This window comes from Sminthopsis crassicaudata, chromosome 1 (genome assembly GCF_048593235.1).
Source record: "Sminthopsis crassicaudata isolate SCR6 chromosome 1, ASM4859323v1, whole genome shotgun sequence".
Lineage (NCBI taxonomy): Eukaryota > Metazoa > Chordata > Mammalia > Dasyuromorphia > Dasyuridae > Sminthopsis > Sminthopsis crassicaudata.
This window is the reverse complement of record NC_133617.1, coordinates 306,422,484-306,436,992: the sequence shown is the minus strand read 5'-3', so window position 1 is coordinate 306,436,992 and position 14,509 is coordinate 306,422,484. Positions and strand designations below refer to the sequence as shown.

General features: G+C 34.5%; 1 pseudogene; it reads right to left on the bottom strand.

Annotated features, from left to right (window-relative positions):
• Positions 1–806: 806 nt before the first annotated feature.
• LOC141552445 (U6 spliceosomal RNA) lies at positions 807–919 on the bottom strand (annotated as a pseudogene).
• Positions 920–14,509: the final 13,590 nt, after the last annotated feature.

The following is a 14,509-nucleotide window of genomic DNA, read 5'->3' as shown; positions in this document are numbered from 1 at the left end:
CTGGTACAGCTAGGCCACATTCATTTGATTTTTTTTTTTTTTTCATTAATTCCCTTGAAATCCTTGGCCTTTTGTTTTTCCATATGAACTTTGTTGTTATTTTTATTTCTAGGTCATTAAAATAGGTTTTTGGCTACTTTGGTACAATGCTAAATAACTAGATTAGTTTAGGTAGAATTGTCATTTTTATTATATTTGCTAGCCCTATCCAAGACCATTTAATATTTTTCCAATTGGTTAGATCAGACTTAATTTGTGTGGAAAGTGTTTTTTACTTTTGCTTATATATTTTCTGATTTTCCCTTGGCTGAGAAATTCCTAAATATGTTATGCTATTAGTAGTTACTTTAAATGGAATTTCTTTTTGTAACTCTAACTATTGGATTTTATTGGTGATATATAAGAATGCTGATGATTTATGTGGGTTTGTTTTGTATCCTGCAACTTTGCTAAAGGTGTGGATTATTTTCAATAGCTTTTTAGTAGAATCTCTGGGGTTCTCTAAATATACTATCATATCATCAGCAAAGTGTGATAATTTGATTTTCTCATTACCTACTCTAATTCCTTTCATCTCTTTCTCAGCTCTTATTGACAAAGCTAGCATTTGTAATACATTGTGGAATAATGATAGTGATAGTGGGCAACCTTGTTTCACTCCTGATCTTAATGGGAATAGTTGAAGTTAATCCCCATTACATATGATGCTTACTAATAGTTTTAAATAGATGCTACTTATTATTTTAAGGAAAAGTCCATTTATTCCTATACTCTCAAGTGTTTTTAATAGGAATTGATGTTGGATTAAAAATATATATATATACGCTTCACGAAATTGCGTGGTCATACTAGCACAGGGGCCATGCTAATCTTCTCAGTATTGTTCCAATTTTAGTATATGTGCTGCTGAAGCAAGCACTTTGTTAATAATTTTTTTAAAAAACATTTAACTTTTGTGTATTTTTATAAAAAGTAAATTCTCTTCTTCCATGGAAAAGTCAAGGTCTCGCAGTCATTTAATACAAAAATGTACAAACCTATAATTTTTACAATGTGGAAGGTGAATCTTCTGAATTTCTTGAGATCTATGTTAAATTGCAATATGACAAACTAATTAATAGCTTCACTAAATTCTGCATAAATGTGGTAAGTTCCTAAGAACAGGGATAATTAGGTGGCTAAGGTAAATTGAACTTGCCCAATTTCAAAACAGAGCAGGTCAAAGTTTTTATGTTGATCATAGTGAGACTGGTTTCATGAATGGTATCTATATTTCTGGCTTGGGAGTAAGGCAATTTAAGGGGCCTAGTCTTTTAAAAAATCATCATAAAAGATTCCTTGAAAGATATAAATGAATTAATTTTGTTCTATATTACTCTGAAAAAAAATATTATTATTTCTATACTCTAGACATTTGTGATTTTATCAGAGTAGATATGGCTTCCACTGATATCAATCATTCCCTTTTTTGCTCAAGCCTCTGTGGCTAAAAATCCTTTACCCTACTATTGCTTGCCCTCTCAGAGACCTTTGTACTTGGGCAGGGGATTGAATTCAGTATTTTCCTTAGTAATGCTATGGTTGGGATTCTGGGTGCTAACTTCACACACCCAATTTTTTTGAGAAATTTAGTCCTACTGGTGGAGGCCCACCTCCTTATGCTGTTCTTAGCTTACAGCTATGGACATTCACTATGGCTCCCTGAAACATCAGAAGTATGGTTGAATCCATAATTAGCTCTTGTTGAAGTAAGAGTCCTGACACTAAACCCCAAATACTGACCCTTCAGTGAAACGTGCAGCTTGCCTGGGTCTAAAGGCGATTCTAAGCTCAATTTTGAGTGTTCTAACACTGTTGTCTAGGAGTACTGAATTCATGATACTGCACTAACCATGTACACAATTTTTTTTCTGCCGTGTTCCTTTGACTATAAATGGAATTCATGATCCTGGGCTAGGTATATAAGCTACCGTATTTTATCTTTTAATTTCCTAAACATTACATTATTTTAAAATTGCTATGGGGAAATACTATGCTCTACTTCTTACTCATACTCCATAGTAATCCCTGTAATCTGTTTCTAATAAACTGCCTGACTCCCTTACAATTTCTTAGTGGTCTCAAAGATGTAGTTGCCTTTGTAACCACCTATTGCTATTGTTCTTGAGGGTTGCAATATACTTTGAGCTGATACCTACTTGAGAGTCTGCTGACCTCCCAAGTTTTCTTATGCTAGGAAAAATTTATTAACCCCACATTTTGTTGACTCTATACTCTAGAATTCAATTTGAGATGTGATTGTATAGTTGTTTGTACCAGAACTTGGGGAGAGTTCCACCAATCTACTGCTTATGCCCTGTCATCCTTGGTTCTTCCTCTCCATGTTTTAATTTTGCTAGTAAATTTTAAATTAATCTATCTCTTCATCTATCTTACCTATTATGAAAATTAAATTTTAATGCTCCCTTCAAACTGTAGGGTGTGAGAAAGAGACAGAATCAGAGACAGACAGAAACAGATATGTACATACACACAGATACATACAAATATGCATATACACACACAAAGATATACAAATATACATACATATTTCTAATTTTCACATTATTTTCCTGACCCACAAAAATATTATTCCCATCTCCTATTACAATTTACATCTTGCCTGAGGGCAATATACTTTTACTTTGTGGGGATTCTTGTAAGAATGTTTGATCAGCAAAGTGTATATCAAGAACATATTGGGAGGAGAAGCCAAGATGACAGAGAGGACACACATTATTTTCTGACATTCTCCCACAACCTTCAGAGCAATTAGCAAATCCAGCCTCTGTATTAGCTCTGGACCAGCAAATCTACTAATATTGGTAGTGCAACAAATTACCAGCAGAATATAATTTTGAAGATCGCCAGAAAAGCTCTGTTTCAATTGGAAATGGAGGGAGGTGGTCAAGCACAAGCAGCTCGAGAACCAGGACAGACAGCACAAAGTCCCAGGGTGGTAAGGACTCTGCAGGTGGTAAGGACTCTGTATGGTGGAGAATCTACAAAGAGGAATCTAAAGCAGTATTGTTGGCTTCTCTGTCTTGGTTGAAAGTCAGTAGATCAGCAGAGAAGTTATAAAACACAAATAGAAAAGATAAATAGTGAACCCAAAATGTCAGAATCTCACACAACCTGGCCATGTTAACCCAGCATCAGGAGTGAATCGGCATAGGCTCAATGCAGCCGCTGCTTGTATAGGAATCTTGGAAAATATCTCCTGCCCTAAAAGCAGAGATTAACAAAAGAACTCTGAAAATAGACAGTTTTTATGGTGAAAGACAAGAACAGATTTCAAACCCTGAGGAGATTAAAAGCAGATCTTCTCCAGATGAAGACTCAAAAAGTGATTGAACCTGATCCCCATTATACAAGACTCTTCTAAAAAAATTTAAAAGGATCTTAATAGAAAGCTTAAAAAAAAGTGATGAAAGAAAATAAAAACTTTGCAAGATAGTTTGGAAAAGGTATGTAACTCATTAAAAGATAGATTTGATATAATGGAAAAAAAAAAAAAAAACTTCCAGAAAAACAGAATTTGTGAAACAGAAAAAGAAAATAACTGCTAAAAGAAAATAACTCCTTAAAAAAATAATTTCTGACATGGGAAAAAATTCCATAGAGCAAAACAATTCATTTAAAAATTCAATTGGACAAATACAAAAAGAATTAAAAAAAAAGTAAATGAAGAAAACAATTAATTAATTTCAGAACTGAACAAATGGAAAAGAATGACTTAATGACAAAACAAGAATCAATAAAGCAAAACCAAAAATCTAAAAAAAAAACAAAAAAAAAAACATAGAAAAAATGTAAAATACAAGGGGAGCCAAGATGGTGGAGAAGGCACACATGAGAATCTGAGCTCCTCCCATACCTTCAGTACCAATTTTTAAAATCAGCCTCAAAAATAACACTAAACTGGTAAGGTTCACGAAGATTGGAAATACAACAACTTACCAGCTGAAGATAATCAAGAATATCACCAGAAAAGTTTTGTCCTGAGTGGCAGGAGCAGACTGGCACAGGGCAGGGATAGAATTGGGAGCAGGATGGCCTCTGTGGTTGGAAGGTTTACATAGAGCTCTCTGCCATAGCCTGGCTGCTTTGTTTTGGTGGCAGAGTAGTGGACCAGCAAAGAAATTAGAGCCTAGGGTAGAGGGCACACTGAGGGACACCAGAGCATAAGAGGATCTGACTGTGCCCACCCAGGACCAGAAGTGACTCAATGCAGACCATAACACAGCTCTTCCTAGCATTCTGCAGCTAGGGGCTCTTGTTGGGAGGGGCAGTCACAAACCTGAATGGCAGGGGCATAGCCTGGGGCAGCCTCTCATCTGCACAGTGTGGGGCTTGACTGTGTTCCCCAGGCAGAGACACTTCCAGTGCAGTGAGGGATAGGGGGACTGCTAATACTCAAAGCCAGTGTTTGTGGGGGAGCAGTGATACTTTTGCTGCTTAATCTCTAGCCCCAAGGCAGTCACTAAAACTCACAGCAGGGCTCTTTGCAGGGCACTTACACAGCTTGAACCTTGTTACCCTGGCCTACTCATTTCCCTGTGGAGCTCTTCCCAGAACACTCCTGCATTGGAAGTTCCTTGCAGCCCATTGAGAGGACAATTACTGTCCATATACCCATCCTTGCTCTGCAGAGGAAGCTGGTAATCTCCTTGCCCTGAAGGCTTTTAAAAAATGAGTAAAAAAATGAAGAGAATGATCCATAGCTTTTGTATATAAAGAGAGCGGGTTTCCAATCCCAAGGAGACTAATAGCAAACAGCCTCTAGATAATACCCCAAATAATGCTCTCCTAGAAGAGACTATTAAAAATCTCAAAAGAGAGTTAGAATAAAAATGGGGAAAGAAAAGAGAAGCTATGCAAAATAGTAACAATGTCCGGAAATGTGAACTGGAAAAGGTAAAGAATTCACAGGAAGTGCAGGGAAACAGAATTAGAGAATTGGAAAAGGTAAAGAAATCACATAAAAATGGTATCTGTGAATTGGAAAAGATAAAGGATTCCCAAGAAAGTAGGATTTGTGAATTGGAAAAAGAAAATAACTCACTAAAAAACAAATTTAGTGAAATGGAAAAAAAAATTCCATAAAGCAAAACAACTTATTTAAAAACTCAATTGGACATATATAAAAAGAAGTAAGAAAAGCTAATGAACTCATTAAATAACAGAACTGAACAAATAGAAATGAATGATTCATTGAGACACCAAGAATCAGTCAAGGAAAACCAAAATATATATAGATACACACACACACACACACACACACACACACACACACACACACACACACACACTCCAACCATTTTGGAGAGGAATCTGGAATTATGCCCAAAATTATCAAAGTGTGCATACCCTTTGATCCAGCAGTGCTACTACTGGGCTTATATCCCAAGGAAATACTAAAGAAGGGAATGGGACTTGTATGTGCCAAAATGTTTGTGGTAGCTCTTTTTGTAGTGGCTAGAAACTGGAAAATGAATGGATGTCCATCAATTGGAGAAGGTTGGGTAAATTATGGTATATGAATGTTATGGAATATTATTGCTCTGTAAGAAATGACCAGTAGGATGAATACAGAGAGGTTTGGAGAGATTTTCATGAACTGATGCTGAGTGAAATGAGCAGAACCAGAAGGTCACTATACATTTCAACAACAATACTGTATGAAGATATATTCTGATGTAAGTGTATATCTTCACATAAAGAAGATCCAACTCACTTCCAGTTGATCAATGATGGACAGAAATAACTACACCCAGAGAAGGGACACTGGTTATTGAATGTAAATTGTTAGCACTACTGTCTTTCTACCCAGGTTACTTATACCTTTGGAATCCAATTCTTATAGTGCAACAAGAAAATTGAGTTTACACACATATATTGTTTCTAGGCTATACTGTAACACATGTAATATGTATGTGATTGCCTGTCATCTAGGGGAGAGAGTAGAAGGAGGGAGGGGAAAATTTGGAAAAATAAATATAAGGGATAATGTTATAAAAAAATTACTCATGCATATGTAATGTCAAAATTTTTTTCATAATTATAAAATTAATACAAAAATTATTACATAATGTTCTGTTGTATTATGTTGATTATTTTTACTTATTATAGCAAATATTTCTGCTATTTATCAAACAATACTGATGAAATAGTTATCTTGACTTTATCTTGAATCTTATTGGCCAGATATTTTAATTAATGTCAATGTCATAATAATCTTTGTTTTGGTTTCAGATATATAATATTATTGTTATGTAAAGATTTCTTTATTCCCATGCATTTTAGTATTTTAAACATGATTGAGTGTTATACTTTTTTAAAAGTTTTTTTGTTGATCTACTAATATGGAACTTTATCATTTTTATTATTATTACAACTTATCAGTGGACTAATTCTCCTTGTTGTTAAAAAAAATTTAGTTTTGCCATAAAAGTGTTGTGATATGTGCCTATATGTATGTGTGTGTATGTAGGCATATATCGCATTATTGTTCATTATGGATATTGGCTTATAGTTTTATTTCTCTATTTTGTTTTTTCATAGTTTAGGAATCAAGGCTATCTTTACATCATAGAAAGAATTTGATGAGGACCCCTTTTAAAACATATTTAATTTTTCTTAGGCATACGTGAAATGATATTTTGGGGTTATATGTATGCATTCTTTTTAAATCATAATTGCTTATGAATTATTTGGGAGAAAAAAAATTAGAACAAAAGGGAAAAATAAGAAGGGAAAAGCAAAATAGAAGAAAAAGAAGAAAAAAGTTAACATAGAATATATTGATTTATCTTCAGTCTCCATAGTTCTTTCTCTGGATGTGGATGTTATTTTTTATCCAAAGTTTATTGGAACTGCTTTGGATCACTGAACCACAGAGAAAAATCAAGTCTGACAATCTTGCTGTTAATGTGTACCATGTATTCCTGCTTCTACTTGTTTTGCTCTGCATTAGGTCATGTAAATCGTTCCACACCTTTCTAAAATTGGCCTGCTTATCATTTTTATAGCATAATAATATTCCATTGTTTCATACATCAACAATTATTCAGTCATTCTCCATTATTTTTCAAAAAGTTTATTTTGGATTTTGTAATATTAATTCACTTCATATAGGTATTTTTGTTTTGTTGCTATATGTGATTATTGGGTAAATTATTTTTTAATAATTACTTTTTCTTCTTTAAAAGCTATGAATTCATTTATTTGATAGTTGATGTAATTTGTTTTGTCTCTCTTTTGTAAAATCAAAGTAATAGTTTACTCATTTTATATATTTAATTTACACTTCCTTGTTTTGTCATTAATTCTTTTTTTGTTTTGCTTACAATTGTATCAATCTTTTCTATTACAGATTTTTCTTCAATTGGATTTTAAAATCTGTTAACTTTCAAAAATGTTGTTTCATTTTTATTATATCCCCTTCCTCTCTTTCCCACTTGTTTTTCCTCCTCCTTTATCATCATCAACATCACCACCACGACCATCATCACCATCACCATCTTCTTGTTGTTCTCATGTTGTTGTTTTCTTCCTTGTCTTCCTTTTGCTGCTGCTGTAGCTGTTTTTATTTTTTGTTGTTGTTGTTTTTTGTTTTTGTTTTTGTTTTTGTTTTTGTTTTTGTTTTGTTTTGTTTTGTTTTGTTTTTCCTTGTCATACATGGTCCTTTTGTCCACTGGGGGCACCATATCTTTATATAAGAGTACTCTGTCCATAGGAATGGAATATTTGGTCGCATATTTTACAACTTTGAGTATTAGCAGCTAGATTTATGGTTTTCTTTATCTTTTTAACTCATTAATTTACTTTTTATTATATTGCAAAAGTTGGGAATACTTTGGTTTTAGCCCCTCTTTCATGAGTTAAGAGACAGGAGAATTTAAAGTATTGTGAGAATTTGTTAGAAAACTGGCTTTTTCTTGTAAAATTGCCTCCATTTTGAGACTTCCACCTCATTTTTTAATAAATTACACTGGCTTACTAATCATGGAAATTAGGTGACATCTTCTTTAATATATGAAAAAGACTATTTGCTTGCTCTCCCACCTTTCAAAATGCACTCACCTTTTTCTCAACTCAGAAAGCACATACTATTCTATAGTAACTACATTAGATATATACTAATCTAAAGGAATTAGATTACCCAAGATTATATCCTGTTTTATATAATGTCATTATTAATAATCCTATTTTATACTGAATTTTTGTGACCTTTGAATGTGTAAGATGACATTCCTATCCCTCCCTCTCCTTTTTTCTTTTGTCCTATTTTATTATTGTTGCCGTCTTTTTATTTTTTTATTTTTTTTCTTTTAAGGTCATTTCTCCCATGATATTCCCTAATAATCTTAGTTTTCTAAAATAATTATTCTATCTCTCCTATTTATATGGGGGTTTAGGAACTTTTCATCCTTATTTAGTCCCTATGATTACTTTTTTATATTTACCTTCTTAGATTTCTGATAACTCCTTTGTCTCTACTTCAAAATTCATACTAATCTCTGGATTTTCTATCAAGAATGTTTAGAAGTCTTCTATTGCATTAAAATATTGTTTCTCTTCTTGTAAAATTATATGTTTCTTAATATATAATTCATTGTTTAAAGGCTATATTCTTTATCTTTTTATATGTTTTACTATTTATAATCATGACTACTGTATCATCTGTGTTTCTGATGATAATGTCCTGGTATTTGAATTCTTTATTTCTGTGTATAACACAATTTTCCCCACAATTTTTCTCTATTTTCACTGTTATCTGTTTCATTAAATGTCCATCTTCTTTCCATGGAAGAAAAGGCTCAACTTAGCTGGGTAGTTTATACTTGGCTGCATTCCAAGTTCTTTTGTTTTCGGAATATTAGATTCTAGGTCCTTTGATCCTTTAATGTAGAGACAGCCAGATCTTGAGTGATCCTTATTGTGGCACCTTGATATTTGAATTGTTTTTTTCCTGGCTGCTTGTAATATTTTTCACTTATTCTGATAGTTCTGAAATTTGGACACAATATTCCATGGACTATTTGTTTTTTTGTTTTTTGTTTTGTTTTTTTAAGGGTCTTTTTCAGAAGACCCTAACCTTTTGGTTCTATTATCTCTGGGCAGTTCTTTTTAATGATTTCCTGTAAAACAGTATCTAGGCTCTTTTTTTCATGATAATTTTCACGAAGTCCAATAATCCTCAGATTATCTTTCCTAGATCTATTTTCCAGGTCTGTCATTTTACCAAGTAGATAGCACTATACAAATCAGACTCCCAAAAACTATTTTAATGACTTAGAAAAAATAAAAAATGGAAAAACAAAAGGTCAAGAATTTCAAGGGAATTAATGAAAAAACAAAAATCAAATGAACATGGCCTAGCTGTACCAGATGTAAAATTATATTATAAAGCAGTGATTACCAAAATCCTTTGGTATTTGGCTAAGAAATAGACTAGTTGATCAGTGGAATAGGTTAGGTTCAAAGGACAAAATAATCAATAATTTTAATAATCTATTGTTTGGTAAGCTTAAAGACCCCAGGTTTTGTTTGACAAAAATTGCTGGGAAAATTGGAAATTAGTATGGCAGAAATTAGGCATTGACCCACACTTAACACCATACACCAAGATAAGGTCAAAATGGGTTCATGACCTAGGCATAAAGAATGAGATTATAAATACATTAGAGGAACATAGGATAGTTTACCTCTTAGTTTCATGGAAGAGAAACGAATTTATGTCCAAAGGAGAACTAGAGATCATTACTGATCCCAAAATAGAAAATTTTGATTATATCAAATTGAAAAGTTTTTTTTTGTACAAACAAAACCAGTGCAGACAAGATTAGAAGGGAAGTAATAAACTGGTAAAACATTTTTACAATAAAAGGTTCTGATAAAGGCCTCATTTCCAAAATGACTCTAATTTATAAGAAATCAAGCTATTCTCCAACTAATAAATGGTCAAAGGATATGAAAAGACAATTCTCAGATGAAGAAATTGAAACTATTTCTAGCCATATGAAAAGATGCTCCAAGTCATTATTAATCAGAAAAATGCAAATTAAGAAAACTCTGAGATACCACTACATACCTGTTAGATTGGCCAGAATGACAGGGAAAAATAATGCAGAATGTTTGCAGGTATGTGGGAAAATTGGGACACTGATACATTGTTGGTGGAACTACATCCAGCCATCTGGAGAGCAATTTGGAACTATTCTCAAAGAGCTATCAAACTGTGCATTTCCTTTGATCCAATAGTGTTACTACTGGGCTTATATCCCAAAGAGATCTTAAAGAAGGGAAAGGAACCTGTATGTGCAAGAATGTTTGTGGCAGACCTCTTTGTAGTGGCCAGAAACTCGAAACTGAGTAGATGTCCATCAATTGGAGAATGGCTGAATAAATTGTGGTATATGAATATTATGGAATATTATTGTTTTGTAAGAAATGACCAACAAGATGATTTCAGAAAGGCCTGGAAAACCTTACATGAATTGATGCTGAGTGAAATGAACAGGATCAGGAGATCTTTATATACTTCAACATCAATACTATATGATGATCAATTCTGATAGACACAATCCTCTTTAACAATGAGATGAGCCAAATCAGTTCCAATAGAGCTGTAATGAACTGAACTAGTTATGCTCAGTGAAAGAACTTGGGTTGTTGACCCACTACATAGAAATCCCAATACCTCTATTTTTGTCTGCCTACATTTTTGATTTCCTTCACAAGCTAATGGTACACTGTGTCAAGTTCGATTATTTTTGTACAGCAAAATAATTGTTTGTACATGTATACATATATTGTATTTAACTTATACTTTAATATATTTAGCATGTATTGGTTAACATGTCATCTGGGGGAAGGGATGGGGAGAAGGAGGGGAAAAGTTGGAACAAAAAGTTTTGCAATTGTCAATGCTGAAAAATTACTTATGCAAATGTTTTTGGTAAAAATAATTAATTAATTAATTGAAATTTTAAAAAATAAATAATCGGTTAATAGTTTGTGCATTTTGGTTAATATAATGACATGCCATTTTAGTTGCTTACAAGGAGATATTAAATACTCAATTATTACTGTTTTCCTCCTATATATTTTTAAAATGAAAATATAATTAATAAATATTTTTTTAAATTCTAAAAATAGGGGCGGAGCCAAGATGGCGGAGAAGAAACACACTACTCAGTGAATGTCCTCACTCCCTCACAACCAATTAGATAAATTAATCTCAAAATTAGCTCAGGACTGATAGATACCACAAGGACTGGAAGCACGACTTACCAGCTGAAGAGAATCTGGAGTTTCAACAGGAAAGGTCAGTTCTCAGGGGAGCAATAAGAAAGACCAGCACAGACGGTGGGGTAGGGGCACGCTGCGCCCATTGCGCTGGGAGGGGCTCTGGGATCAGAGAAGCCACTGAGGTAAAGGAATCTGGCACAGGTTGTTAGCTCTTCTCTGCTAATTATTTAGCAGTTCAGAAGAGAAAGCCAAAATATTTTAAAACTCAGATTAGATTTCCCACCCCCCCCACCCTGGGGGTGACTCAGCAGACATCAGGGGGTGTGGCCTCAGCTACCTCCTGAGAATAGTTAAGAGACTGACAAGTGGGTGGATACGGCCCAAGGCAACACACACTGCCTAGCTTAGCTGGAGGGAGTGGAATTCAGCTCCAGGAAGTCCCAGAGAAGCGGAACCTTTGAACTAGGGACCGCGGTTTCTGGCAGACACTTCCAGTTTGAGCGCAGGGGCTTCTCACGTCACCTGCTGCAGACATCCACTCCCCACCCGGACACATAGGCTGAGCTTCTTGCTGTCTTCACTATTCTACGCCCTCAAAGCACAGCAGTGCTAATCACCTCTGAGGCACTTCCAGGGAGGGGGTGGGGAACTCTCTCCCAGAGCTCTCTCTTAGCGCGGGCGCAGGGGCCGTTGCATCCATCCGGTCTGGGAGGAAGCTGGTAAAGAAGTAAATAATTTCCTACCCCAGGGACAGACCCCAAAACATTTTTTAAGTATGAGCAAAAAAGCTAGAAAAACTATAGATTCCTTCTATACAGAGAAAGAGCGGGTACCCAACCCCGAGGAAGTTAACAGCAAAGATTCAGAAGATAACAACCTAAAGGGGAACGATTCCTGCCCCCCATCACATAACTCTCTCCTAGAAGAAGCTCTTAAGAAATTGAGGGAGATCGAAGAAAAATGGGGCAAGGAAAGGGAAGTTATGATAGAGAATAACAACGTCCTGAAATTGGAGTTGGAAAAAATAAAGAATTCACAGGAGATGCAGGGAAACAAAATTAGTGAATTAGAAAAGGTTAAAAAAACACAGGAAAGTAGGATTTCTGAATTGGAAAAGATAAAAAAGTCTCAAGAAAATAGAATTTCTGAATTGGAAAAAGAAAATAATTCTCAAAAAAAAAAATTAGGGAAATGGAAAAAAATTCAATAGAGCAAAATAATTCATTTAAAAACGAAATTGGGCATTTACAAAAAGAACTAAAAACTGTGAAAGAAGAAAATAACTCCTTAAAAGTCAGGATGGAACAAATAGAAATGAATGATTCACAGAGAACCCAAGAATCAGTCAAACAAAACAAAAAAAATGAGAAGCTGGAGAACAACGTCAAATACTTACTGGGAAAATCTATAGACCTGGAAAATAGATCTAGGAGAGATAATCTGCGGATTATTGGACTTCCAGAAAACTATGACCAAAAAAAGAGCCTAGATTCTATTTTACAGGAAATTATCAAAGAGAACTGTCCAGAGATAATAGAAACAGAAGGGAAAGTAGATGTGGAAAGAATTCATCGAACTCCTTCTGAAATAGACTCTAAAAAAAGAACACCACGGAATATTGTGGCTAAGCTGCAGAATTACCACACAAAGGAGAAAATCCTGCAAGCAGCTAGAAAAAAACAATTTAAATACCAAGGTGCGACAATAAGGGTCACCCAAGATCTGGCTGCCTCCACATTAAAAGATAGAAGGGCCTGGAACCTGATATTCCGTAAGGCAAAAGATCAAGGACTGCAACCAAGAATGAACTACCCAGCTAAGTTTAGCATCTTTTTCCATGGAAGAAGATGGTCATTCAATGAAACAGAGGAATTCTATATGTTTCTAAGAAAAAAACCAGACTTAAACAAAAAATTTGATCTACATCCACAAGACTGAAGAGAAACAGAAAAAGGTACACAGAACCCTTGAGAACTGTAACTCTGTTGTGGGTATATAAAAAATACTCAAGGATAATTTGATTTTACTGATATAAAAGAAAAAAAGGGGGGTGTAGTAAAGGGAAGGAGGTCGGTTCAGAAAAAGGGGAAGGAGTGATAAAAAGAGGGAAACTACATCCCAGGAAGAGACATAGAAAATACACCATATCTGAGGGAACTTAGTGAGGGGGAGAATCATTGTGTGAATCTTACTCTCATCAGAAGAGGCTCAAAGAGTAAATAATTAACATATTTGTTTTTCAGAGAATTTTCTCTCACCTCATTAAAAGGGGGGAGAGGAAAAGGGAAAAGGAAAAGGGGAATAAGTGAAGGGACTTGGAGGGAGGGGGGAGGGATCCTAATAAAAAAAAAAAAAAAAAAAAAAAAAAAAAAGAGGGAGGGTTGCGCGTCACAAGGGGGGTCTGTAAATTAAATATCGGGGAGGGGGATCAGGGGGGTCAAGGGAAAAAAGCATAATCTGGGGATAATACGATGGCAGGAAATACAGAATTAGTAATTTTAACTGTAAATGTAAATGGGATGAACGATCCCATCAAACGGAGACGGATAGCAGATTGGATCAAAAAGCAGAACCCTACAATATGTTGCCTACAGGAAACACACTTAAAGCAGGGAGATACATACAGAGTAAAGGTAAAAGGTTGGAACAGAGCCTATTATGCTTCAGGTAAAGCCAAAAAAGCAGGGGTAGCTATCCTTATCTCAGATCAAGCAAAAGCAGAAGTAGATCTCGTTAAAAAAGATAAGGAAGGAAACTATATCCTGCTGAAAGGTAGCATAAATAATGAAGCCATATCAATACTAAACATATATGCACCAAGTAGTATAGCATCTAACTTTCTAAAGGAAAAGTTAAGAGAACTGCAAGAAGAAATAGACAGTAAAACTATAATAGTGGGAGATCTCAACCTTGCACTCTCAGATTTAGACAAATCAAACCACAAAACAAACAAGAAAGAAATTAAAAAAGTAAATAGAACATTAGAAAAACTAGGTATGATAGACCTTTGGAGAAAACTGAATGGCAATAGGAAGGAATATACTTTCTTCTCAGCAGTTCATGGATCCTATACAAAAATTGACCATATACTAGGACATAAAGATCTCAAAATTAAATGTAGGAAGGCAGAAATAATAGATGCCTTCTTCTCAGATCACAATGCAATAAAAGCTACATTCAGTAAAAAGTTAGGGGTAAATAGACCAAAAAGTAA